The sequence below is a fragment of the Oryctolagus cuniculus genome, chromosome 8, assembly GCF_051225735.1.
Source record: "Oryctolagus cuniculus isolate XC-2025 breed Fujian yellow rabbit chromosome 8, ASM5122573v1, whole genome shotgun sequence".
Taxonomy (NCBI): Eukaryota; Metazoa; Chordata; class Mammalia; order Lagomorpha; family Leporidae; genus Oryctolagus; species Oryctolagus cuniculus.
Genome location: NC_142874.1, coordinates 85105272 through 85131565, shown reverse-complemented (window position 1 = coordinate 85131565; position 26294 = coordinate 85105272). Strand labels below are relative to the sequence as shown.

At 66.6% G+C, this 26294-nt stretch overlaps 1 protein-coding gene across 1 annotated transcript in view; it reads right to left on the bottom strand.

Moving 5' to 3' along the window:
• The window catches only part of LOC103350727 (rho GTPase-activating protein 20), a 200924-nt gene that overhangs the window by 78148 nt on the left and 96482 nt on the right, over positions 1 to 26294 (bottom strand). The gene's annotated exons all lie outside the window — the stretch shown is intronic.

Genomic DNA, 26294 nt, shown 5'->3' with positions numbered 1-26294 from the left:
CACAGGCCAGCGTTTCGGGACGAGGAATCGCTTGGCGACAGCTTCCCGGTCCCGCAGGGACGAGGAAAGCCCGTTCTCGCTCAAGGAGCTCCGGCAACCCAGCGGGCACCCAGGGGCAGAGGACACAAGACACACGGGCCCCTACCATGGTCAGGCTCGGTTCTCTTGGTCATGCGTGAGGTCGGCACGTCGGGCAGAGGTTCCCGGGTGCCGGGCTCGGTGTCTGCGGAAGAAGAAGAGACACAACGCACTTGGCCTGAGTGAGGGTCTTTTCAGGCAACACACCTGCCTCCGCCTAGGGAACCAGGCAGAGCAACGTTCTCCCGGCCCCACACCTCCCAACGCCTACTGTGGGTACCTGGGTCAGTGCGGAGACAGCACGGGCGTGTGCCTAGGCCACAAAGAATCCCGACCAAGGGAAACTGGTGGACCCGGGGCCGGGCCAGGGCGGGCAGTCCCCCTGCGTCGGGCCGCACAAGGCCCGGTGCCTCCCCTCCCTCCAAGTGGGCTCCCCTCCTGGGCTAGGGCTCGCGGGCTAAGAGCGGCCCTTCCTTTCCCCACGGCAAGGCGACGAGGAAGGGCAAGTGAAAGGATCCAGGAACTGGGCAAGCGCCACCCCCGGGTTCCAGTGGGAGCCAACAAAGAACCTGACGGCACCCAGCCCCCTGTCTCAGGGGAGGGGCCAGGTGGGCACACCTCGAGCAATCCTCTGGGCCCTCCAGGACAGCAACGGAGCACCGTGTCCAGCACGGGCTCCGGCCAGCCAGTCCCCGCTGGACGGCTCCCCGCGTCGGGGCAAGAGGGGAGAAAAAGCGGACGAAGCAACCGCGCCCTCTCTCATCTGCGCTCACTCAGGCCACGGAGGACAGACGGGCAAGCGTGGCTAGCTACACACGCCAGCCCGGGTCTGGGCTTGTCCACGAGCGGACGACTGGCAACCGGCCCACCCAGGACACTGGGTCAGATTCTCCTGTTGGCCTGGCCGACTACACGGCAGACAAATCCCCAGCTGTCTGAGGGCACGGCACGGCACGGCACGGCACGGCACGGCACGGCACGGCTCGAGAACACGCTCGTGCCAGCGTCAGAGGGCAAATCGATGCCTGCCTGGTCCTCAGGCAGCCGCCACGCCTCCTGGACGCTGCCCCGGGAGCTCTGCTCGGAGACCAGCCAAAGCCAAGAGGAAGGCAAGGACGTCTCAGGAGAAGCAGAGGCACAGAGAACCATCCTTGCGGAGCCCAAGGTGCCCGCGCCGAAGGCCCCTGCGCACACTGGGCCACCAGGGGCAGTGGGGCACTCCACGCCGGGTCCCATGAGGCTTCTGCACTCGCAGCCTCCGTGGAAACTCAGGGCATGCTGGCTGGGAGTGTTGCACCAGACGGGGTCACGGCAGGAGCAGACGTGGCGAACAGGAAGCACACCCCCCTCCCAGACGGGTTAGGAGGCCACAAGGGCACGAAACGGACAACTTGCAGACAGCCCCAGGCAGCGTGCAGCCAATGAGAGAACCCGGGAGGACACACGGCCCCATCTCGGAGCACCTGACTCGCACTGCGGCCCCTCTCTCCCCAGGAAGCACATCCTTCCTGGGCAGAGAGCCGAGGACGCCACCACGGCTCCAGAGCACAGGCCAGCGTTTCGGGACGAGGAATCGCTTGGCGACAGCTTCCCGGTCCCGCAGGGACGAGGAAAGCCCGTTCTCGCTCAGGGAGCTCCGGCAACCCAGCGGGCACCCAGGGGCAGAGGACACAAGACACACGGGCCCCTACCATGGTCAGGCTCGGTTCTCTTGGTCATGCGTGAGGTCGGCACGTCGGGCAGAGGTTCCCGGGTGCCGGGCTCGGTGTCTGCGGAAGAAGAAGAGACACAACGCACTTGGCCTGAGTGAGGGTCTTTTCAGGCAACACACCTGCCTCCGCCTAGGGAACCAGGCAGAGCAATGTTCTCCCGGCCCCACACCTCCCAACGCCTACTGTGGGTACCTGGGTCAGTGCGGAGACAGCACGGGCGTGTGCCTAGGCCACAAAGAATCCCGACCAAGGGAAACTGGTGGACCCGGGGCCGGGCCAGGGCGGGCAGTCCCCCTGCGTCGGGCCGCACAAGGCCCGGTGCCACCCCACCCTCCAAGTGGGCTCCCCTCCTGGGCTAGGGCTCGCGGGCTAAGAGCGGCCCTTCCTTTCCCCACGGCAAGGCGACGAGGAAGGGCAAGTGAAAGGATCCAGGAACTGGGCAAGCGCCACCCCCGGGTTCCAGTGGGAGCCAACAAAGAACCTGACGGCACCCAGCCCCCTGTTCTCAGGGGAGGGGCCAGGTGGGCACACCTCGAGCAATCCTCTGGGCCCTCCAGGACAGCAACGGAGCACCGTGTCCAGCACGGGCTCCGGCCAGCCAGTCCCCGCTGGACGGCTCCCCGCGTCGGGGCAAGAGGGGAGAAAAAGCGGACGAAGCAACCGCGCCCTCTCTCATCTGCGCTCACTCAGGCCACGGAGGACAGACGGGCAAGCGTGGCTAGCTACACACGCCAGCCCGGGTCTGGGCTTGTCCACGAGCGGACGACTGGCAACCGGCCCACCCAGGACACTGGGTCAGATTCTCCTGTTGGCCTGGCCGACTACACGGCAGACAAATCCCCAGCTGTCTGAGGGCACGGCACGGCACGGCACGGCACGGCTCGAGAACACGCTCGTGCCAGCGTCAGAGGGCAAATCGATGCCTGCCTGGTCCTCAGGCAGCCGCCACGCCTCCTGGACGCTGCCCCGGGAGCTCGGAGACCAGCCAAAGCCAAGAGGAAGGCAAGGACGTCTCAGGAGAAGCAGAGGCACAGAGAACCATCCTTGCGGAGCCCAAGGTGCCCGCGCCTAAGGCCCCTGCGCACACTGGGCCACCAGGGGCAGTGGGGCACTCCACGCCGGGTCCCATGAGGCTTCTGCACTCGCAGCCTCCGTGGAAACTCAGGGCATGCTGGCTGGGAGTGTTGCACCAGACGGGGTCACGGCAGGAGCAGACGTGGCGAACAGGAAGCACACCCCCCTCCCAGACGGGTTAGGAGGCCACAAGGGCACGAAACGGACAACTTGCAGACAGCCCCAGGCAGCGTGCAGCCAATGAGAGAACCCGGGAGGACACACGGCCCCATCTCGGAGCACCTGACTCGCACTGCGGCCCCTCTCTCCCCAGGAAGCACATCCTTCCTGGGCAGAGAGCCGAGGACGCCACCACGGCTCCAGAGCACAGGCCAGCGTTTCGGGACGAGGAATCGCTTGGCGACAGCTTCCCGGTCCCGCAGGGACGAGGAAAGCCCGTTCTCGCTCAGGGAGCTCCGGCAACCCAGCGGGCACCCAGGGGCAGAGGACACAAGACACACGGGCCCCTACCATGGTCAGGCTCGGTTCTCTTGGTCATGCGTGAGGTCGGCACGTCGGGCAGAGGTTCCCGGGTGCCGGGCTCGGTGTCTGCGGAAGAAGAAGAGACACAACGCACTTGGCCTGAGTGAGGGTCTTTTCAGGCAACACACCTGCCTCCGCCTAGGGAACCAGGCAGAGCAACGTTCTCCCGGCCCCACACCTCCCAACGCCTACTGTGGGTACCTGGGTCAGTGCGGAGACAGCACGGGCGTGTGCCTAGGCCACAAAGAATCCCGACCAAGGGAAACTGGTGGACCCGGGGCCGGGCCAGGGCGGGCAGTCCCCCTGCGTCGGGCCGCACAAGGCCCGGTGCCTCCCCTCCCTCCAAGTGGGCTCCCCTCCTGGGCTAGGGCTCGCGGGCTAAGAGCGGCCCTTCCTTTCCCCACGGCAAGGCGACGAGGAAGGGCAAGTGAAAGGATCCAGGAACTGGGCAAGCGCCACCCCCGGGTTCCAGTGGGAGCCAACAAAGAACCTGACGGCACCCAGCCCCCTGTCTCAGGGGAGGGGCCAGGTGGGTACACCTCGAGCAATCCTCTGGGCCCTCCAGGACAGCAACGGAGCACCGTGTCCAGCACGGGCTCCGGCCAGCCAGTCCCCGCTGGACGGCTCCCCGCGTCGGGGCAAGAGGGGAGAAAGAGCGGACGAAGCAACCGCGCCCTCTCTCATCTGCGCTCACTCAGGCCACGGAGGACAGACGGGCAAGCGTGGCTAGCTACACACGCCAGCCCGGGTCTGGGCTTGTCCACGAGCGGACGACTGGCAACCGGCCCACCCAGGACACTGGGTCAGCTTCTCCTGTTGGCCTGGCCGACTACACGGCAGACAAATCCCCAGCTGTCTGAGGGCACGGCACGGCACGGCACGGCACGGCACGGCACGGCACGGCTCGAGAACACGCTCGTGCCAGCGTCAGAGGGCAAATCGATGCCTGCCTGGTCCTCAGGCAGCCGCCACGCCTCCTGGACGCTGCCCCGGGAGCTCGGAGACCAGCCAAAGCCAAGAGGAAGGCAAGGATGTCTCAGGAGAAGCAGAGGCACAGAGAACCATCCTTGCGGAGCCCAAGGTGCCCGCGCCTAAGGCCCCTGCGCACACTGGGCCACCAGGGGCAGTGGGGCACTCCACGCCGGGTCCCATGAGGCTTCTGCACTCGCAGCCTCCGTGGAAACTCAGGGCATGCTGGCTGGGAGTGTTGCACCAGATGGGGTCACGGCAGGAGCAGACGTGGCGAACAGGAAGCACACCCCCCTCCCAGACGGGTTAGGAGGCCACAAGGGCACGAAACGGACAACTTGCAGACAGCCCCAGGCAGCGTGCAGCCAATGAGAGAACCCGGGAGGACACACGGCCCCATCTCGGAGCACCTGACTCGCACTGCGGCCCCTCTCTCCCCAGGAAGCACATCCTTCCTGGGCAGAGAGCCGAGGACGCCACCACGGCTCCAGAGCACAGGCCAGCGTTTCGGGACGAGGAATCGCTTGGCGACAGCTTCCCGGTCCCGCAGGGACGAGGAAAGCCCGTTCTCGCTCAAGGAGCTCCGGCAACCCAGCGGGCACCCAGGGGCAGAGGACACAAGACACACGGGCCCCTACCATGGTCAGGCTCGGTTCTCTTGGTCATGCGTGAGGTCGGCACGTCGGGCAGAGGTTCCCGGGTGCCGGGCTCGGTGTCTGCGGAAGAAGAAGAGACACAACGCACTTGGCCTGAGTGAGGGTCTTTTCAGGCAACACACCTGCCTCCGCCTAGGGAACCAGGCAGAGCAACGTTCTCCCGGCCCCACACCTCCCAACGCCTACTGTGGGTACCTGGGTCAGTGCGGAGACAGCACGGGCGTGTGCCTAGGCCACAAAGAATCCCGACCAAGGGAAACTGGTGGACCCGGGGCCGGGCCAGGGCGGGCAGTCCCCCTGCGTCGGGCCGCACAAGGCCCGGTGCCTCCCCTCCCTCCAAGTGGGCTCCCCTCCTGGGCTAGGGCTCGCGGGCTAAGAGCGGCCCTTCCTTTCCCCACGGCAAGGCGACGAGGAAGGGCAAGTGAAAGGATCCAGGAACTGGGCAAGCGCCACCCCCGGGTTCCAGTGGGAGCCAACAAAGAACCTGACGGCACCCAGCCCCCTGTCTCAGGGGAGGGGCCAGGTGGGCACACCTCGAGCAATCCTCTGGGCCCTCCAGGACAGCAACGGAGCACCGTGTCCAGCACGGGCTCCGGCCAGCCAGTCCCCGCTGGACGGCTCCCCGCGTCGGGGCAAGAGGGGAGAAAAAGCGGACGAAGCAACCGCGCCCTCTCTCATCTGCGCTCACTCAGGCCACGGAGGACAGACGGGCAAGCGTGGCTAGCTACACACGCCAGCCCGGGTCTGGGCTTGTCCACGAGCGGACGACTGGCAACCGGCCCACCCAGGACACTGGGTCAGATTCTCCTGTTGGCCTGGCCGACTACACGGCAGACAAATCCCCAGCTGTCTGAGGGCACGGCACGGCACGGCACGGCACGGCACGGCACGGCTCGAGAACACGCTCGTGCCAGCGTCAGAGGGCAAATCGATGCCTGCCTGGTCCTCAGGCAGCCGCCACGCCTCCTGGACGCTGCCCCGGGAGCTCTGCTCGGAGACCAGCCAAAGCCAAGAGGAAGGCAAGGACGTCTCAGGAGAAGCAGAGGCACAGAGAACCATCCTTGCGGAGCCCAAGGTGCCCGCGCCGAAGGCCCCTGCGCACACTGGGCCACCAGGGGCAGTGGGGCACTCCACGCCGGGTCCCATGAGGCTTCTGCACTCGCAGCCTCCGTGGAAACTCAGGGCATGCTGGCTGGGAGTGTTGCACCAGACGGGGTCACGGCAGGAGCAGACGTGGCGAACAGGAAGCACACCCCCCTCCCAGACGGGTTAGGAGGCCACAAGGGCACGAAACGGACAACTTGCAGACAGCCCCAGGCAGCGTGCAGCCAATGAGAGAACCCGGGAGGACACACGGCCCCATCTCGGAGCACCTGACTCGCACTGCGGCCCCTCTCTCCCCAGGAAGCACATCCTTCCTGGGCAGAGAGCCGAGGACGCCACCACGGCTCCAGAGCACAGGCCAGCGTTTCGGGACGAGGAATCGCTTGGCGACAGCTTCCCGGTCCCGCAGGGACGAGGAAAGCCCGTTCTCGCTCAGGGAGCTCCGGCAACCCAGCGGGCACCCAGGGACAGAGGACACAAGACACACGGGCCCCTACCATGGTCAGGCTCGGTTCTCTTGGTCATGCGTGAGGTCGGCACGTCGGGCAGAGGTTCCCGGGTGCCGGGCTCGGTGTCTGCGGAAGAAGAAGAGACACAACGCACTTGGCCTGAGTGAGGGTCTTTTCAGGCAACACACCTGCCTCCGCCTAGGGAACCAGGCAGAGCAATGTTCTCCCGGCCCCACACCTCCCAACGCCTACTGTGGGTACCTGGGTCAGGGCGGAGACAGCACGGGCGTGTGCCTAGGCCACAAAGAATCCCGACCAAGGGAAACTGGTGGACCCGGGGCCGGGCCAGGGCGGGCAGTCCCCCTGCGTCCGGCCGCACAAGGCCCGGTGCCACCCCACCCTCCAAGTGGGCTCCCCTCCTGGGCTAGGGCTCGCGGGCTAAGAGCGGCCCTTCCTTTCCCCACGGCAAGGCGACGAGGAAGGGCAAGTGAAAGGATCCAGGAACTGGGCAAGCGCCACCCCCGGGTTCCAGTGGGAGCCAACAAAGAACCTGACGGCACCCAGCCCCCTGTTCTCAGGGGAGGGGCCAGGTGGGCACACCTCGAGCAATCCTCTGGGCCCTCCAGGACAGCAACGGAGCACCGTGTCCAGCACGGGCTCCGGCCAGCCAGTCCCCGCTGGACGGCTCCCCGCGTCGGGGCAAGAGGGGAGAAAAAGCGGACGAAGCAACCGCGCCCTCTCTCATCTGCGCTCACTCAGGCCACGGAGGACAGACGGGCAAGCGTGGCTAGCTACACACGCCAGCCCGGGTCTGGGCTTGTCCACGAGCGGACGACTGGCAACCGGCCCACCCAGGACACTGGGTCAGATTCTCCTGTTGGCCTGGCCGACTACACGGCAGACAAATCCCCAGCTGTCTGAGGGCACGGCACGGCACGGCACGGCACGGCTCGAGAACACGCTCGTGCCAGCGTCAGAGGGCAAATCGATGCCTGCCTGGTCCTCAGGCAGCCGCCACGCCTCCTGGACGCTGCCCCGGGAGCTCGGAGACCAGCCAAAGCCAAGAGGAAGGCAAGGACGTCTCAGGAGAAGCAGAGGCACAGAGAACCATCCTTGCGGAGCCCAAGGTGCCCGCGCCTAAGGCCCCTGCGCACACTGGGCCACCAGGGGCAGTGGGGCACTCCACGCCGGGTCCCATGAGGCTTCTGCACTCGCAGCCTCCGTGGAAACTCAGGGCATGCTGGCTGGGAGTGTTGCACCAGACGGGGTCACGGCAGGAGCAGACGTGGCGAACAGGAAGCACACCCCCCTCCCAGACGGGTTAGGAGGCCACAAGGGCACGAAACGGACAACTTGCAGACAGCCCCAGGCAGCGTGCAGCCAATGAGAGAACCCGGGAGGACACACGGCCCCATCTCGGAGCACCTGACTCGCACTGCGGCCCCTCTCTCCCCAGGAAGCACATCCTTCCTGGGCAGAGAGCCGAGGACGCCACCACGGCTCCAGAGCACAGGCCAGCGTTTCGGGACGAGGAATCGCTTGGCGACAGCTTCCCGGTCCCGCAGGGACGAGGAAAGCCCGTTCTCGCTCAGGGAGCTCCGGCAACCCAGCGGGCACCCAGGGGCAGAGGACACAAGACACACGGGCCCCTACCATGGTCAGGCTCGGTTCTCTTGGTCATGCGTGAGGTCGGCACGTCGGGCAGAGGTTCCCGGGTGCCGGGCTCGGTGTCTGCGGAAGAAGAAGAGACACAACGCACTTGGCCTGAGTGAGGGTCTTTTCAGGCAACACACCTGCCTCCGCCTAGGGAACCAGGCAGAGCAACGTTCTCCCGGCCCCACACCTCCCAACGCCTACTGTGGGTACCTGGGTCAGTGCGGAGACAGCACGGGCGTGTGCCTAGGCCACAAAGAATCCCGACCAAGGGAAACTGGTGGACCCGGGGCCGGGCCAGGGCGGGCAGTCCCCCTGCGTCGGGCCGCACAAGGCCCGGTGCCTCCCCTCCCTCCAAGTGGGCTCCCCTCCTGGGCTAGGGCTCGCGGGCTAAGAGCGGCCCTTCCTTTCCCCACGGCAAGGCGACGAGGAAGGGCAAGTGAAAGGATCCAGGAACTGGGCAAGCGCCACCCCCGGGTTCCAGTGGGAGCCAACAAAGAACCTGACGGCACCCAGCCCCCTGTCTCAGGGGAGGGGCCAGGTGGGTACACCTCGAGCAATCCTCTGGGCCCTCCAGGACAGCAACGGAGCACCGTGTCCAGCACGGGCTCCGGCCAGCCAGTCCCCGCTGGACGGCTCCCCGCGTCGGGGCAAGAGGGGAGAAAGAGCGGACGAAGCAACCGCGCCCTCTCTCATCTGCGCTCACTCAGGCCACGGAGGACAGACGGGCAAGCGTGGCTAGCTACACACGCCAGCCCGGGTCTGGGCTTGTCCACGAGCGGACGACTGGCAACCGGCCCACCCAGGACACTGGGTCAGCTTCTCCTGTTGGCCTGGCCGACTACACGGCAGACAAATCCCCAGCTGTCTGAGGGCACGGCACGGCACGGCACGGCACGGCACGGCACGGCACGGCTCGAGAACACGCTCGTGCCAGCGTCAGAGGGCAAATCGATGCCTGCCTGGTCCTCAGGCAGCCGCCACGCCTCCTGGACGCTGCCCCGGGAGCTCGGAGACCAGCCAAAGCCAAGAGGAAGGCAAGGATGTCTCAGGAGAAGCAGAGGCACAGAGAACCATCCTTGCGGAGCCCAAGGTGCCCGCGCCTAAGGCCCCTGCGCACACTGGGCCACCAGGGGCAGTGGGGCACTCCACGCCGGGTCCCATGAGGCTTCTGCACTCGCAGCCTCCGTGGAAACTCAGGGCATGCTGGCTGGGAGTGTTGCACCAGATGGGGTCACGGCAGGAGCAGACGTGGCGAACAGGAAGCACACCCCCCTCCCAGACGGGTTAGGAGGCCACAAGGGCACGAAACGGACAACTTGCAGACAGCCCCAGGCAGCGTGCAGCCAATGAGAGAACCCGGGAGGACACACGGCCCCATCTCGGAGCACCTGACTCGCACTGCGGCCCCTCTCTCCCCAGGAAGCACATCCTTCCTGGGCAGAGAGCCGAGGACGCCACCACGGCTCCAGAGCACAGGCCAGCGTTTCGGGACGAGGAATCGCTTGGCGACAGCTTCCCGGTCCCGCAGGGACGAGGAAAGCCCGTTCTCGCTCAAGGAGCTCCGGCAACCCAGCGGGCACCCAGGGGCAGAGGACACAAGACACACGGGCCCCTACCATGGTCAGGCTCGGTTCTCTTGGTCATGCGTGAGGTCGGCACGTCGGGCAGAGGTTCCCGGGTGCCGGGCTCGGTGTCTGCGGAAGAAGAAGAGACACAACGCACTTGGCCTGAGTGAGGGTCTTTTCAGGCAACACACCTGCCTCCGCCTAGGGAACCAGGCAGAGCAACGTTCTCCCGGCCCCACACCTCCCAACGCCTACTGTGGGTACCTGGGTCAGTGCGGAGACAGCACGGGCGTGTGCCTAGGCCACAAAGAATCCCGACCAAGGGAAACTGGTGGACCCGGGGCCGGGCCAGGGCGGGCAGTCCCCCTGCGTCGGGCCGCACAAGGCCCGGTGCCTCCCCTCCCTCCAAGTGGGCTCCCCTCCTGGGCTAGGGCTCGCGGGCTAAGAGCGGCCCTTCCTTTCCCCACGGCAAGGCGACGAGGAAGGGCAAGTGAAAGGATCCAGGAACTGGGCAAGCGCCACCCCCGGGTTCCAGTGGGAGCCAACAAAGAACCTGACGGCACCCAGCCCCCTGTCTCAGGGGAGGGGCCAGGTGGGCACACCTCGAGCAATCCTCTGGGCCCTCCAGGACAGCAACGGAGCACCGTGTCCAGCACGGGCTCCGGCCAGCCAGTCCCCGCTGGACGGCTCCCCGCGTCGGGGCAAGAGGGGAGAAAAAGCGGACGAAGCAACCGCGCCCTCTCTCATCTGCGCTCACTCAGGCCACGGAGGACAGACGGGCAAGCGTGGCTAGCTACACACGCCAGCCCGGGTCTGGGCTTGTCCACGAGCGGACGACTGGCAACCGGCCCACCCAGGACACTGGGTCAGATTCTCCTGTTGGCCTGGCCGACTACACGGCAGACAAATCCCCAGCTGTCTGAGGGCACGGCACGGCACGGCACGGCACGGCACGGCACGGCTCGAGAACACGCTCGTGCCAGCGTCAGAGGGCAAATCGATGCCTGCCTGGTCCTCAGGCAGCCGCCACGCCTCCTGGACGCTGCCCCGGGAGCTCTGCTCGGAGACCAGCCAAAGCCAAGAGGAAGGCAAGGACGTCTCAGGAGAAGCAGAGGCACAGAGAACCATCCTTGCGGAGCCCAAGGTGCCCGCGCCGAAGGCCCCTGCGCACACTGGGCCACCAGGGGCAGTGGGGCACTCCACGCCGGGTCCCATGAGGCTTCTGCACTCGCAGCCTCCGTGGAAACTCAGGGCATGCTGGCTGGGAGTGTTGCACCAGACGGGGTCACGGCAGGAGCAGACGTGGCGAACAGGAAGCACACCCCCCTCCCAGACGGGTTAGGAGGCCACAAGGGCACGAAACGGACAACTTGCAGACAGCCCCAGGCAGCGTGCAGCCAATGAGAGAACCCGGGAGGACACACGGCCCCATCTCGGAGCACCTGACTCGCACTGCGGCCCCTCTCTCCCCAGGAAGCACATCCTTCCTGGGCAGAGAGCCGAGGACGCCACCACGGCTCCAGAGCACAGGCCAGCGTTTCGGGACGAGGAATCGCTTGGCGACAGCTTCCCGGTCCCGCAGGGACGAGGAAAGCCCGTTCTCGCTCAGGGAGCTCCGGCAACCCAGCGGGCACCCAGGGACAGAGGACACAAGACACACGGGCCCCTACCATGGTCAGGCTCGGTTCTCTTGGTCATGCGTGAGGTCGGCACGTCGGGCAGAGGTTCCCGGGTGCCGGGCTCGGTGTCTGCGGAAGAAGAAGAGACACAACGCACTTGGCCTGAGTGAGGGTCTTTTCAGGCAACACACCTGCCTCCGCCTAGGGAACCAGGCAGAGCAATGTTCTCCCGGCCCCACACCTCCCAACGCCTACTGTGGGTACCTGGGTCAGGGCGGAGACAGCACGGGCGTGTGCCTAGGCCACAAAGAATCCCGACCAAGGGAAACTGGTGGACCCGGGGCCGGGCCAGGGCGGGCAGTCCCCCTGCGTCCGGCCGCACAAGGCCTGGTGCCACCCCACCCTCCAAGTGGGCTCCCCTCCTGGGCTAGGGCTCGCGGGCTAAGAGCGGCCCTTCCTTTCCCCACGGCAAGGCGATGAGGAAGGGCAAGTGAAAGGATCCAGGAACTGGGCAAGCGCCACCCCCGGGTTCCAGTGGGAGCCAACAAAGAACCTGACGGCACCCAGCCCCCTGTCTCAGGGGAGGGGCCAGGTGGGTACACCTCGAGCAATCCTCTGGGCCCTCCAGGACAGCAACGGAGCACCGTGTCCAGCACGGGCTCCGGCCAGCCAGTCCCCGCTGGACGGCTCCCCGCGTCGGGGCAAGAGGGGAGAAAAAGCGGACGAAGCAACCGCGCCCTCTCTCATCTGCGCTCACTCAGGCCACGGAGGACAGACGGGCAAGCGTGGCTAGCTACACACGCCAGCCCGGGTCTGGGCTTGTCCACGAGCGGACGACTGGCAACCGGCCCACCCAGGACACTGGGTCAGATTCTCCTGTTGGCCTGGCCGACTACACGGCAGACAAATCCCCAGCTGTCTGAGGGCACGGCACGGCACGGCACGGCACGGCTCGAGAACACGCTCGTGCCAGCGTCAGAGGGCAAATCGATGCCTGCCTGGTCCTCAGGCAGCCGCCACGCCTCCTGGACGCTGCCCCGGGAGCTCTGCTCGGAGACCAGCCAAAGCCAAGAGGAAGGCAAGGACGTCTCAGGAGAAGCAGAGGCACAGAGAACCATCCTTGCGGAGCCCAAGGTGCCCGCGCCTAAGGCCCCTGCGCACACTGGGCCACCAGGGGCAGTGGGGCACTCCACGCCGGGTCCCATGAGGCTTCTGCACTCGCAGCCTCCGTGGAAACTCAGGGCATGCTGGCTGGGAGTGTTGCACCAGACGGGGTCACGGCAGGAGCAGACGTGGCGAACAGGAAGCACACCCCCCTCCCAGACGGGTTAGGAGGCCACAAGGGCACGAAACGGACAACTTGCAGACAGCCCCAGGCAGCGTGCAGCCAATGAGAGAACCCGGGAGGACACACGGCCCCATCTCGGAGCACCTGACTCGCACTGCGGACCCTCTCTCCCCAGGAAGCACATCCTTCCTGGGCAGAGAGCCGAGGACGCCACCACGGCTCCAGAGCACAGGCCAGCGTTTCGGGACGAGGAATCGCTTGGCGACAGCTTCCCGGTCCCGCAGGGACGAGGAAAGCCCGTTCTCGCTCAGGGAGCTCCGGCAACCCAGCGGGCACCCAGGGGCAGAGGACACAAGACACACGGGCCCCTACCATGGTCAGGCTCGGTTCTCTTGGTCATGCGTGAGGTCGGCACGTCGGGCAGAGGTTCCCGGGTGCCGGGCTCGGTGTCTGCGGAAGAAGAAGAGACACAACGCACTTGGCCTGAGTGAGGGTCTTTTCAGGCAACACACCTGCCTCCGCCCAGGGAACCAGGCAGAGCAATGTTCTCCCGGCCCCACACCTCCCAACGCCTACTGTGGGTACCTGGGTCAGGGCGGAGACAGCACGGGCGTGTGCCTAGGCCACAAAGAATCCCGACCAAGGGAAACTGGTGGACCCGGGGCCGGGCCAGGGCGGGCAGTCCCCCTGCGTCCGGCCGCACAAGGCCTGGTGCCACCCCACCCTCCAAGTGGGCTCCCCTCCTGGGCTAGGGCTCGCGGGCTAAGAGCGGCCCTTCCTTTCCCCACGGCAAGGCGACGAGGAAGGGCAAGTGAAAGGATCCAGGAACTGGGCAAGCGCCACCCCCGGGTTCCAGTGGGAGCCAACAAAGAACCTGACGGCACCCAGCCCCCTGTCTCAGGGGAGGGGCCAGGTGGGCACACCTCGAGCAATCCTCTGGGCCCTCCAGGACAGCAACGGAGCACCGTGTCCAGCACGGGCTCCGGCCAGCCAGTCCCCGCTGGACGGCTCCCCGCGTCGGGGCAAGAGGGGAGAAAAAGCGGACGAAGCAACCGCGCCCTCTCTCATCTGCGCTCACTCAGGCCACGGAGGACAGACGGGCAAGCGTGGCTAGCTACACACGCCAGCCCGGGTCTGGGCTTGTCCACGAGCGGACGACTGGCAACCGGCCCACCCAGGGCACTGGGTCAGATTCTCCTGTTGGCCTGGCCGACTACACGGCAGACAAATCCCCAGCTGTCTGAGGGCACGGCACGGCACGGCACGGCACGGCTCGAGAACACGCTCGTGCCAGCGTCAGAGGGCAAATCGATGCCTGCCTGGTCCTCAGGCAGCCGCCACGCCTCCTGGACGCTGCCCCGGGAGCTCGGAGACCAGCCAAAGCCAAGAGGAAGGCAAGGACGTCTCAGGAGAAGCAGAGGCACAGAGAACCATCCTTGCGGAGCCCAAGGTGCCCGCGCCTAAGGCCCCTGCGCACACTGGGCCACCAGGGGCAGTGGGGCACTCCACGCCGGGTCCCATGAGGCTTCTGCACTCGCAGCCTCCGTGGAAACTCAGGGCATGCTGGCTGGGAGTGTTGCACCAGACGGGGTCACGGCAGGAGCAGACGTGGCGAACAGGAAGCACACCCCCCTCCCAGACGGGTTAGGAGGCCACAAGGGCACGAAACGGACAACTTGCAGACAGCCCCAGGCAGCGTGCAGCCAATGAGAGAACCCGGGAGGACACACGGCCCCATCTCGGAGCACCTGACTCGCACTGCGGCCCCTCTCTCCCCAGGAAGCACATCCTTCCTGGGCAGAGAGCCGAGGACGCCACCACGGCTCCAGAGCACAGGCCAGCGTTTCGGGACGAGGAATCGCTTGGCGACAGCTTCCCGGTCCCGGAGGGACGAGGAAAGCCCGTTCTCGCTCAAGGAGCTCCGGCAACCCAGCGGGCACCCAGGGGCAGAGGACACAAGACACACGGGCCCCTACCATGGTCAGGCTCGGTTCTCTTGGTCATGCGTGAGGTCGGCACGTCGGGCAGAGGTTCCCGGGTGCCGGGCTCGGTGTCTGCGGAAGAAGAAGAGACACAACGCACTTGGCCTGAGTGAGGGTCTTTTCAGGCAACACACCTGCCTCCGCCTAGGGAACCAGGCAGAGCAATGTTCTCCCGGCCCCACACCTCCCAACGCCTACTGTGGGTACCTGGGTCAGTGCGGAGACAGCACGGGCGTGTGCCTAGGCCACAAAGAATCCCGACCAAGGGAAACTGGTGGACCCGGGGCCGGGCCAGGGCGGGCAGTCCCCCTGCGTCCGGCCGCACAAGGCCTGGTGCCACCCCACCCTCCAAGTGGGCTCCCCTCCTGGGCTAGGGCTCGCGGGCTAAGAGCGGCCCTTCCTTTCCCCACGGCAAGGCGACGAGGAAGGGCAAGTGAAAGGATCCAGGAACTGGGCAAGCGCCACCCCCGGGTTCCAGTGGGAGCCAACAAAGAACCTGACGGCACCCAGCCCCCTGTCTCAGGGGAGGGGCCAGGTGGGCACACCTCGAGCAATCCTCTGGGCCCTCCAGGACAGCAACGGAGCACCGTGTCCAGCACGGGCTCCGGCCAGCCAGTCCCCGCTGGACGGCTCCCCGCGTCGGGGCAAGAGGGGAGAAAAAGCGGACGAAGCAACCGCGCCCTCTCTCATCTGCGCTCACTCAGGCCACGGAGGACAGACGGGCAAGCGTGGCTAGCTACACACGCCAGCCCGGGTCTGGGCTTGTCCACGAGCGGACGACTGGCAACCGGCCCACCCAGGGCACTGGGTCAGATTCTCCTGTTGGCCTGGCCGACTACACGGCAGACAAATCCCCAGCTGTCTGAGGGCACGGCACGGCACGGCATGGCACGGCTCGAGAACACGCTCGTGCCAGCGTCAGAGGGCAAATCGATGCCTGCCTGGTCCTCAGGCAGCCGCCACGCCTCCTGGACGCTGCCCCGGGAGCTCGGAGACCAGCCAAAGCCAAGAGGAAGGCAAGGACGTCTCAGGAGAAGCAGAGGCACAGAGAACCATCCTTGCGGAGCCCAAGGTGCCCGCGCCTAAGGCCCCTGCGCACACTGGGCCACCAGGGGCAGTGGGGCACTCCACGCCGGGTCCCATGAGGCTTCTGCACTCGCAGCCTCCGTGGAAACTCAGGCATGCTGGCTGGGAGTGTTGCACCAGACGGGGTCACGGCAGGAGCAGACGTGGCGAACAGGAAGCACACCCCCCTCCCAGACGGGTTAGGAGGCCACAAGGGCACGAAACGGACAACTTGCAGGCAGCCCCAGGCAGCGTGCAGCCAATGAGAGAACCCGGGAGGACACACGGCCCCATCTCGGAGCACCTGACTCGCACTGCGGCCCCTCTCTCCCCAGGAAGCACATCCTTCCTGGGCAGAGAGCCGAGGACGCCACCACGGCTCCAGAGCACAGGCCAGCGTTTCGGGACGAGGAATCGCTTGGCGACAGCTTCCCGGTCCCGCAGGGACGAGGAAAGCCCGTTCTCGCTCAGGGAGCTCCGGCAACCCAGCGGGCACCCAGGGGCAGAGGACACAAGACACACGGGCCCCTACCATGGTCAGGCTCGGTTCTCTTGGTCATGCGTGAGGTCGGCACGTCGGGCAGAGGTTCCCGGGTGCCGGGCTCGGTGTCTGCGGAAGAAGAAGAGACACAACGCACTTGGCCTGAGTGAGGGTCTTTTCAGGCAACACACCTGCCTCCGCCCAGGGAACCAGGCAGAGCAATGTTCTCCCGGCCCCACACCTCCCAACGCCTACTGTGGGTACCTGGGTCAGGGCGGAGACAGCACGGGCGTGTGCCTAGGCCACAAAGAATCCCGACCAAGGGAAACTGGTGGACCCGGGGCCGGGCCAGGGCGGGCAGTCCCCCTGCGTCGGGCCCCACAAGGCCTGGTGCCACCCCACCCTCCAAGTGGGCTCCCCTCCTGGGCTAGGGCTCGCGGGCTAAGAGCGGCCCTTCCTTTCCCCACGGCAAGGCGACGAGGAAGGGCAAGTGAAAGGATCCAGGAACTGGGCAAGCGCCACCCCCGGGTTCCAGTGGGAGCCAACAAAGAACCTGACGGCACCCAGCCCCCTGTCTCAGGGGAGGGGCCAGGTGGGCACACCTCGAGCAATCCTCTGGGCCCTCCAGGACAGCAACGGAGCACCGTGTCCAGCACGGGCTCCGGCCAGCCAGTCCCCGCTGGACGGCTCCCCGCGTCGGGGCAAGAGGGGAGAAAAAGCGGACGAAGCAACCGCGCCCTCTCTCATCTGCGCTCACTCAGGCCACGGAGGACAGACGGGCAAGCGTGGCTAGCTACACACGCCAGCCCGGGTCTGGGCTTGTCCACGAGCGGACGACTGGCAACCGGCCCACCCAGGACACTGGGTCAGATTCTCCTGTTGGCCTGGCCGACTACACGGCAGACAAATCCCCAGCTGTCTGAGGGCACGGCACGGCACGGCACGGCACGGCTCGAGAACACGCTCGTGCCAGCGTCAGAGGGCAAATCGATGCCTGCCTGGTCCTCAGGCAGCCGCCACGCCTCCTGGACGCTGCCCCGGGAGCTCGGAGACCAGCCAAAGCCAAGAGGAAGGCAAGGACGTCTCAGGAGAAGCAGAGGCACAGAGAACCATCCTTGCGGAGCCAAGGTGCCCGCGCCTAAGGCCCCTGCGCACACTGGGCCACCAGGGGCAGTGGGGCACTCCACACCGGGTCCCATGAGGCTTCTGCACTCGCAGCCTCTGTGGAAACTCAGGGCATGCTGGCTGGGAGTGTTGCACCAGACGGGGTCACGGCAGGAGCAGACGTGGCGAACAGGAAGCACACCCCCCTCCCAGACGGGTTAGGAGACCACAAGGGCACGAAACGGACAACTTGCAGGCAGCCCCAGGCAGCGTGCAGCCAATGAGAGAACCCGGGAGGACACACGGCCCCATCTCGGAGCACCTGACTCGCACTGCGGCCCCTCTCTCCCCAGGAAGCACATCCTTCCTGGGCAGAGAGCCGAGGACGCCACCACGGCTCCAGAGCACAGGCCAGCGTTTCGGGACGAGGAATCGCTTGGCGACAGCTTCCCGGTCCCGCAGGGACGAGGAAAGCCCGTTCTCGCTCAAGGAGCTCCGGCAACCCAGCGGGCACCCAGGGGCAGAGGACACAAGACACACGGGCCCCTACCATGGTCAGGCTCGGTTCTCTTGGTCATGCGTGAGGTCGGCACGTCGGGCAGAGGTTCCCGGGTGCCGGGCTCGGTGTCTGCGGAAGAAGAAGAGACACAACGCACTTGGCCTGAGTGAGGGTCTTTTCAGGCAACACACCTGCCTCCGCCCAGGGAACCAGGCAGAGCAATGTTCTCCCGGCCCCACACCTCCCAACGCCTACTGTGGGTACCTGGGTCAGTGCGGAGACAGCACGGGCGTGTGCCTAGGCCACAAAGAATCCCGACCAAGGGAAACTGGTGGACCCGGGGCCGGGCCAGGGCGGGCAGTCCCCCTGCGTCGGGCCCCACAAGGCCTGGTGCCACCCCACCCTCCAAGTGGGCTCCCCTCCTGGGCTAGGGCTCGCGGGCTAAGAGCGGCCCTTCCTTTCCCCACGGCAAGGCGACGAGGAAGGGCAAGTGAAAGGATCCAGGAACTGGGCAAGCGCCACCCCCGGGTTCCAGTGGGAGCCAACAAAGAACCTGACGGCACCCAGCCCCCTGTCTCAGGGGAGGGGCCAGGTGGGCACACCTCGAGCAATCCTCTGGGCCCTCCAGGACAGCAACGGAGCACCGTGTCCAGCACGGGCTCCGGCCAGCCAGTCCCCGCTGGACGGCTCCCCGCGTCGGGGCAAGAGGGGAGAAAAAGCGGACGAAGCAACCGCGCCCTCTCTCATCTGCGCTCACTCAGGCCACGGAGGACAGACGGGCAAGCGTGGCTAGCTACACACGCCAGCCCGGGTCTGGGCTTGTCCACGAGCGGACGACTGGCAACCGGCCCACCCAGGACACTGGGTCAGATTCTCCTGTTGGCCTGGCCGACTACACGGCAGACAAATCCCCAGCTGTCTGAGGGCACGGCACGGCACGGCACGGCTCGAGAACACGCTCGTGCCAGCGTCAGAGGGCAAATCGATGCCTGCCTGGTCCTCAGGCAGCCGCCACGCCTCCTGGACGCTGCCCCGGGAGCTCGGAGACCAGCCAAAGCCAAGAGGAAGGCAAGGACGTCTCAGGAGAAGCAGAGGCACAGAGAACCATCCTTGCGGAGCCCAAGGTGCCCGCGCCGAAGGCCCCTGCGCACACTGGGCCACCAGGGGCAGTGGGGCACTCCACGCCAGGTCCCATGAGGCTTCTGCACTCGCAGCCTCCGTGGAAACTCAGGGCATGCTGGCTGGGAGTGTTGCACCAGACGGGGTCACGGCAGGAGCAGACGTGGCGAACAGGAAGCACACCCCCCTCCCAGACGGGTTAGGAGGCCACAAGGGCACGAAACGGACAACTTGCAGGCAGCCCCAGGCAGCGTGCAGCCAATGAGAGAACCCGGGAGGACACACGGCCCCATCTCGGAGCACCTGACTCGCACTGCGGACCCTCTCTCCCCAGGAAGCACATCCTTCCTGGGCAGAGAGCCGAGGACGCCACCACGGCTCCAGAGCACAGGCCAGCGTTTCGGGACGAGGAATCGCTTGGCGACAGCTTCCCGGTCCCGCAGGGACGAGGAAAGCCCGTTCTCGCTCAAGGAGCTCCGGCAACCCAGCGGGCACCCAGGGGCAGAGGACACAAGACACACGGGCCCCTACCATGGTCAGGCTCGGTTCTCTTGGTCATGCGTGAGGTCGGCACGTCGGGCAGAGGTTCCCGGGTGCCGGGCTCGGTGTCTGCGGAAGAAGAAGAGACACAACGCACTTGGCCTGAGTGAGGGTCTTTTCAGGCAACACACCTGCCTCCGCCCAGGGAACCAGGCAGAGCAATGTTCTCCCGGCCCCACACCTCCCAACGCCTACTGTGGGTACCTGGGTCAGTGCGGAGACAGCACGGGCGTGTGCCTAGGCCACAAAGAATCCCGACCAAGGGAAACTGGTGGACCCGGGGCCGGGCCAGGGCGGGCAGTCCCCCTGCGTCGGGCCCCACAAGGCCTGGTGCCACCCCACCCTCCAAGTGGGCTCCCCTCCTGGGCTAGGGCTCGTGGGCTAAGAGCGGCCCTTCCTTTCCCCACGGCAAGGCGACGAGGAAGGGCAAGTGAAAGGATCCAGGAACTGGGCAAGCGCCATCCCCGGGTTCCAGTGGGAGCCAACAAAGAACCTGACGGCACCCAGCCCCCTGTCTCAGGGGAGGGGCCAGGTGGGCACACCTCGAGCAATCCTCTGGGCCCTCCAGGACAGCAACGGAGCACCGTGTCCAGCACGGGCTCCGGCCAGCCAGTCCCCGCTGGACGGCTCCCCGCGTCGGGGCAAGAGGGGAGAAAAAGCGGACGAAGCAACCGCGCCCTCTCTCATCTGCGCTCACTCAGGCCACGGAGGACAGACGGGCAAGCGTGGCTAGCTACACACGCCAGCCCGGGTCTGGGCTTGTCCACGAGCGGACGACTGGCAACCGGCCCACCCAGGACACTGGGTCAGATTCTCCTGTTGGCCTGGCCGACTACACGGCAGACAAATCCCCAGCTGTCTGAGGGCACGGCACGGCACGGCACGGCACGGCACGGCACGGCTCGAGAACACGCTCGTGCCAGCGTCAGAGGGCAAATCGATGCCTGCCTGGTCCTCAGGCAGCCGCCACGCCTCCTGGACGCTGCCCCGGGAGCTCGGAGACCAGCCAAAGCCAAGAGGAAGGCAAGGACGTCTCAGGAGAAGCAGAGGCACAGAGAACCATCCTTGCGGAGCCCAAGGTGCCCGCGCCGAAGGCCCCTGCGCACACTGGGCCACCAGGGGCAGTGGGGCACTCCACGCCGGGTCCCATGAGGCTTCTGCACTCGCAGCCTCCGTGGAAACTCAGGGCATGCTGGCTGGGAGTGTTGCACCAGACGGGGTCACGGCAGGAGCAGACGTGGCGAACAGGAAGCACACCCCCCTCCCAGACGGGTTAGGAGGCCACAAGGGCACGAAACGGACAACTTGCAGACAGCCCCAGGCAGCGTGCAGCCAATGAGAGAACCCGGGAGGACACACGGCCCCATCTCGGAGCACCTGACTCGCACTGCGGCCCCTCTCTCCCCAGGAAGCACATCCTTCCTGGGCAGAGAGCCGAGGACGCCACCACGGCTCCAGAGCACAGGCCAGCGTTTCGGGACGAGGAATCGCTTGGCGACAGCTTCCCGGTCCCGCAGGGACGAGGAAAGCCCGTTCTCGCTCAGGGAGCTCCGGCAACCCAGCGGGCACCCAGGGGCAGAGGACACAAGACACACGGGCCCCTACCATGGTCAGGCTCGGTTCTCTTGGTCATGCGTGAGGTCGGCACGTCGGGCAGAGGTTCCCGGGTGCCGGGCTCGGTGTCTGCGGAAGAAGAAGAGACACAACGCACTTGGCCTGAGTGAGGGTCTTTTCAGGCAACACACCTGCCTCCGCCTAGGGAACCAGGCAGAGCAATGTTCTCCCGGCCCCACACCTCCCAACGCCTACTGTGGGTACCTGGGTCAGTGCGGAGACAGCACGGGCGTGTGCCTAGGCCACAAAGAATCCCGACCAAGGGAAACTGGTGGACCCGGGGCCGGGCCAGGGCGGGCAGTCCCCCTGCGTCCGGCCGCACAAGGCCTGGTGCCACCCCACCCTCCAAGTGGGCTCCCCTCCTGGGCTAGGGCTCGCGGGCTAAGAGCGGCCCTTCCTTTCCCCACGGCAAGGCGACGAGGAAGGGCAAGTGAAAGGATCCAGGAACTGGGCAAGCGCCACCCCCGGGTTCCAGTGGGAGCCAACAAAGAACCTGACGGCACCCAGCCCCCTGTCTCAGGGGAGGGGCCAGGTGGGCACACCTCGAGCAATCCTCTGGGCCCTCCAGGACAGCAACGGAGCACCGTGTCCAGCACGGGCTCCGGCCAGCCAGTCCCCGCTGGACGGCTCCCCGCGTCGGGGCAAGAGGGGAGAAAAAGCGGACGAAGCAACCGCGCCCTCTCTCATCTGCGCTCACTCAGGCCACGGAGGACAGACGGGCAAGCGTGGCTAGCTACACACGCCAGCCCGGGTCTGGGCTTGTCCACGAGCGGACGACTGGCAACCGGCCCACCCAGGACACTGGGTCAGATTCTCCTGTTGGCCTGGCCGACTACACGGCAGACAAATCCCCAGCTGTCTGAGGGCACGGCACGGCACGGCACGGCACGGCTCGAGAACACGCTCGTGCCAGCGTCAGAGGGCAAATCGATGCCTGCCTGGTCCTCAGGCAGCCGCCACGCCTCCTGGACGCTGCCCCGGGAGCTCTGCTCGGAGACCAGCCAAAGCCAAGAGGAAGGCAAGGACGTCTCAGGAGAAGCAGAGGCACAGAGAACCATCCTTGCGGAGCCAAGGTGCCCGCGCCTAAGGCCCCTGCGCACACTGGGCCACCAGGGGCAGTGGGGCACTCCACACCGGGTCCCATGAGGCTTCTGCACTCGCAGCCTCTGTGGAAACTCAGGGCATGCTGGCTGGGAGTGTTGCACCAGACGGGGTCACGGCAGGAGCAGACGTGGCGAACAGGAAGCACACCCCCCTCCCAGACGGGTTAGGAGACCACAAGGGCACGAAACGGACAACTTGCAGGCAGCCCCAGGCAGCGTGCAGCCAATGAGAGAACCCGGGAGGACACACGGCCCCATCTCGGAGCACCTGACTCGCACTGCGGCCCCTCTCTCCCCAGGAAGCACATCCTTCCTGGGCAGAGAGCCGAGGACGCCACCACGGCTCCAGAGCACAGGCCAGCGTTTCGGGACGAGGAATCGCTTGGCGACAGCTTCCCGGTCCCGCAGGGACGAGGAAAGCCCGTTCTCGCTCAAGGAGCTCCGGCAACCCAGCGGGCACCCAGGGGCAGAGGACACAAGACACACGGGCCCCTACCATGGTCAGGCTCGGTTCTCTTGGTCATGCGTGAGGTCGGCACGTCGGGCAGAGGTTCCCGGGTGCCGGGCTCGGTGTCTGCGGAAGAAGAAGAGACACAACGCACTTGGCCTGAGTGAGGGTCTTTTCAGGCAACACACCTGCCTCCGCCCAGGGAACCAGGCAGAGCAATGTTCTCCCGGCCCCACACCTCCCAACGCCTACTGTGGGTACCTGGGTCAGTGCGGAGACAGCACGGGCGTGTGCCTAGGCCACAAAGAATCCCGACCAAGGGAAACTGGTGGACCCGGGGCCGGGCCAGGGCGGGCAGTCCCCCTGCGTCGGGCCCCACAAGGCCTGGTGCCACCCCACCCTCCAAGTGGGCTCCCCTCCTGGGCTAGGGCTCGCGGGCTAAGAGCGGCCCTTCCTTTCCCCACGGCAAGGCGACGAGGAAGGGCAAGTGAAAGGATCCAGGAACTGGGCAAGCGCCACCCCCGGGTTCCAGTGGGAGCCAACAAAGAACCTGACGGCACCCAGCCCCCTGTCTCAGGGGAGGGGCCAGGTGGGCACACCTCGAGCAATCCTCTGGGCCCTCCAGGACAGCAACGGAGCACCGTGTCCAGCACGGGCTCCGGCCAGCCAGTCCCCGCTGGACGGCTCCCCGCGTCGGGGCAAGAGGGGAGAAAAAGCGGACGAAGCAACCGCGCCCTCTCTCATCTGCGCTCACTCAGGCCACGGAGGACAGACGGGCAAGCGTGGCTAGCTACACACGCCAGCCCGGGTCTGGGCTTGTCCACGAGCGGACGACTGGCAACCGGCCCACCCAGGACACTGGGTCAGATTCTCCTGTTGGCCTGGCCGACTACACGGCAGACAAATCCCCAGCTGTCTGAGGGCACGGCACGGCACGGCACGGCTCGAGAACACGCTCGTGCCAGCGTCAGAGGGCAAATCGATGCCTGCCTGGTCCTCAGGCAGCCGCCACGCCTCCTGGACGCTGCCCCGGGAGCTCGGAGACCAGCCAAAGCCAAGAGGAAGGCAAGGACGTCTCAGGAGAAGCAGAGGCACAGAGAACCATCCTTGCGGAGCCCAAGGTGCCCGCGCCGAAGGCCCCTGCGCACACTGGGCCACCAGGGGCAGTGGGGCACTCCACGCCAGGTCCCATGAGGCTTCTGCACTCGCAGCCTCCGTGGAAACTCAGGGCATGCTGGCTGGGAGTGTTGCACCAGACGGGGTCACGGCAGGAGCAGACGTGGCGAACAGGAAGCACACCCCCCTCCCAGACGGGTTAGGAGGCCACAAGGGCACGAAACGGACAACTTGCAGGCAGCCCCAGGCAGCGTGCAGCCAATGAGAGAACCCGGGAGGACACACGGCCCCATCTCGGAGCACCTGACTCGCACTGCGGACCCTCTCTCCCCAGGAAGCACATCCTTCCTGGGCAGAGAGCCGAGGACGCCACCACGGCTCCAGAGCACAGGCCAGCGTTTCGGGACGAGGAATCGCTTGGCGACAGCTTCCCGGTCCCGCAGGGACGAGGAAAGCCCGTTCTCGCTCAAGGAGCTCCGGCAACCCAGCGGGCACCCAGGGGCAGAGGACACAAGACACACGGGCCCCTACCATGGTCAGGCTCGGTTCTCTTGGTCATGCGTGAGGTCGGCACGTCGGGCAGAGGTTCCCGGGTGCCGGGCTCGGTGTCTGCGGAAGAAGAAGAGACACAACGCACTTGGCCTGAGTGAGGGTCTTTTCAGGCAACACACCTGCCTCCGCCCAGGGAACCAGGCAGAGCAATGTTCTCCCGGCCCCACACCTCCCAACGCCTACTGTGGGTACCTGGGTCAGTGCGGAGACAGCACGGGCGTGTGCCTAGGCCACAAAGAATCCCGACCAAGGGAAACTGGTGGACCCGGGGCCGGGCCAGGGCGGGCAGTCCCCCTGCGTCGGGCCCCACAAGGCCTGGTGCCACCCCACCCTCCAAGTGGGCTCCCCTCCTGGGCTAGGGCTCGTGGGCTAAGAGCGGCCCTTCCTTTCCCCACGGCAAGGCGACGAGGAAGGGCAAGTGAAAGGATCCAGGAACTGGGCAAGCGCCATCCCCGGGTTCCAGTGGGAGCCAACAAAGAACCTGACGGCACCCAGCCCCCTGTCTCAGGGGAGGGGCCAGGTGGGCACACCTCGAGCAATCCTCTGGGCCCTCCAGGACAGCAACGGAGCACCGTGTCCAGCACGGGCTCCGGCCAGCCAGTCCCCGCTGGACGGCTCCCCGCGTCGGGGCAAGAGGGGAGAAAAAGCGGACGAAGCAACCGCGCCCTCTCTCATCTGCGCTCACTCAGGCCACGGAGGACAGACGGGCAAGCGTGGCTAGCTACACACGCCAGCCCGGGTCTGGGCTTGTCCACGAGCGGACGACTGGCAACCGGCCCACCCAGGACACTGGGTCAGATTCTCCTGTTGGCCTGGCCGACTACACGGCAGACAAATCCCCAGCTGTCTGAGGGCACGGCACGGCACGGCACGGCACGGCACGGCACGGCTCGAGAACACGCTCGTGCCAGCGTCAGAGGGCAAATCGATGCCTGCCTGGTCCTCAGGCAGCCGCCACGCCTCCTGGACGCTGCCCCGGGAGCTCGGAGACCAGCCAAAGCCAAGAGGAAGGCAAGGACGTCTCAGGAGAAGCAGAGGCACAGAGAACCATCCTTGCGGAGCCCAAGGTGCCCGCGCCGAAGGCCCCTGCGCACACTGGGCCACCAGGGGCAGTGGGGCACTCCACGCCGGGTCCCATGAGGCTTCTGCACTCGCAGCCTCCGTGGAAACTCAGGGCATGCTGGCTGGGAGTGTTGCACCAGACGGGGTCACGGCAGGAGCAGACGTGGCGAACAGGAAGCACACCCCCCTCCCAGACGGGTTAGGAGGCCACAAGGGCACGAAACGGACAACTTGCAGACAGCCCCAGGCAGCGTGCAGCCAATGAGAGAACCCGGGAGGACACACGGCCCCATCTCGGAGCACCTGACTCGCACTGCGGCCCCTCTCTCCCCAGGAAGCACATCCTTCCTGGGCAGAGAGCCGAGGACGCCACCACGGCTCCAGAGCACAGGCCAGCGTTTCGGGACGAGGAATCGCTTGGCGACAGCTTCCCGGTCCCGCAGGGACGAGGAAAGCCCGTTCTCGCTCAGGGAGCTCCGGCAACCCAGCGGGCACCCAGGGGCAGAGGACACAAGACACACGGGCCCCTACCATGGTCAGGCTCGGTTCTCTTGGTCATGCGTGAGGTCGGCACGTCGGGCAGAGGTTCCCGGGTGCCGGGCTCGGTGTCTGCGGAAGAAGAAGAGACACAACGCACTTGGCCTGAGTGAGGGTCTTTTCAGGCAACACACCTGCCTCCGCCTAGGGAACCAGGCAGAGCAATGTTCTCCCGGCCCCACACCTCCCAACGCCTACTGTGGGTACCTGGGTCAGTGCGGAGACAGCACGGGCGTGTGCCTAGGCCACAAAGAATCCCGACCAAGGGAAACTGGTGGACCCGGGGCCGGGCCAGGGCGGGCAGTCCCCCTGCGTCCGGCCGCACAAGGCCTGGTGCCACCCCACCCTCCAAGTGGGCTCCCCTCCTGGGCTAGGGCTCG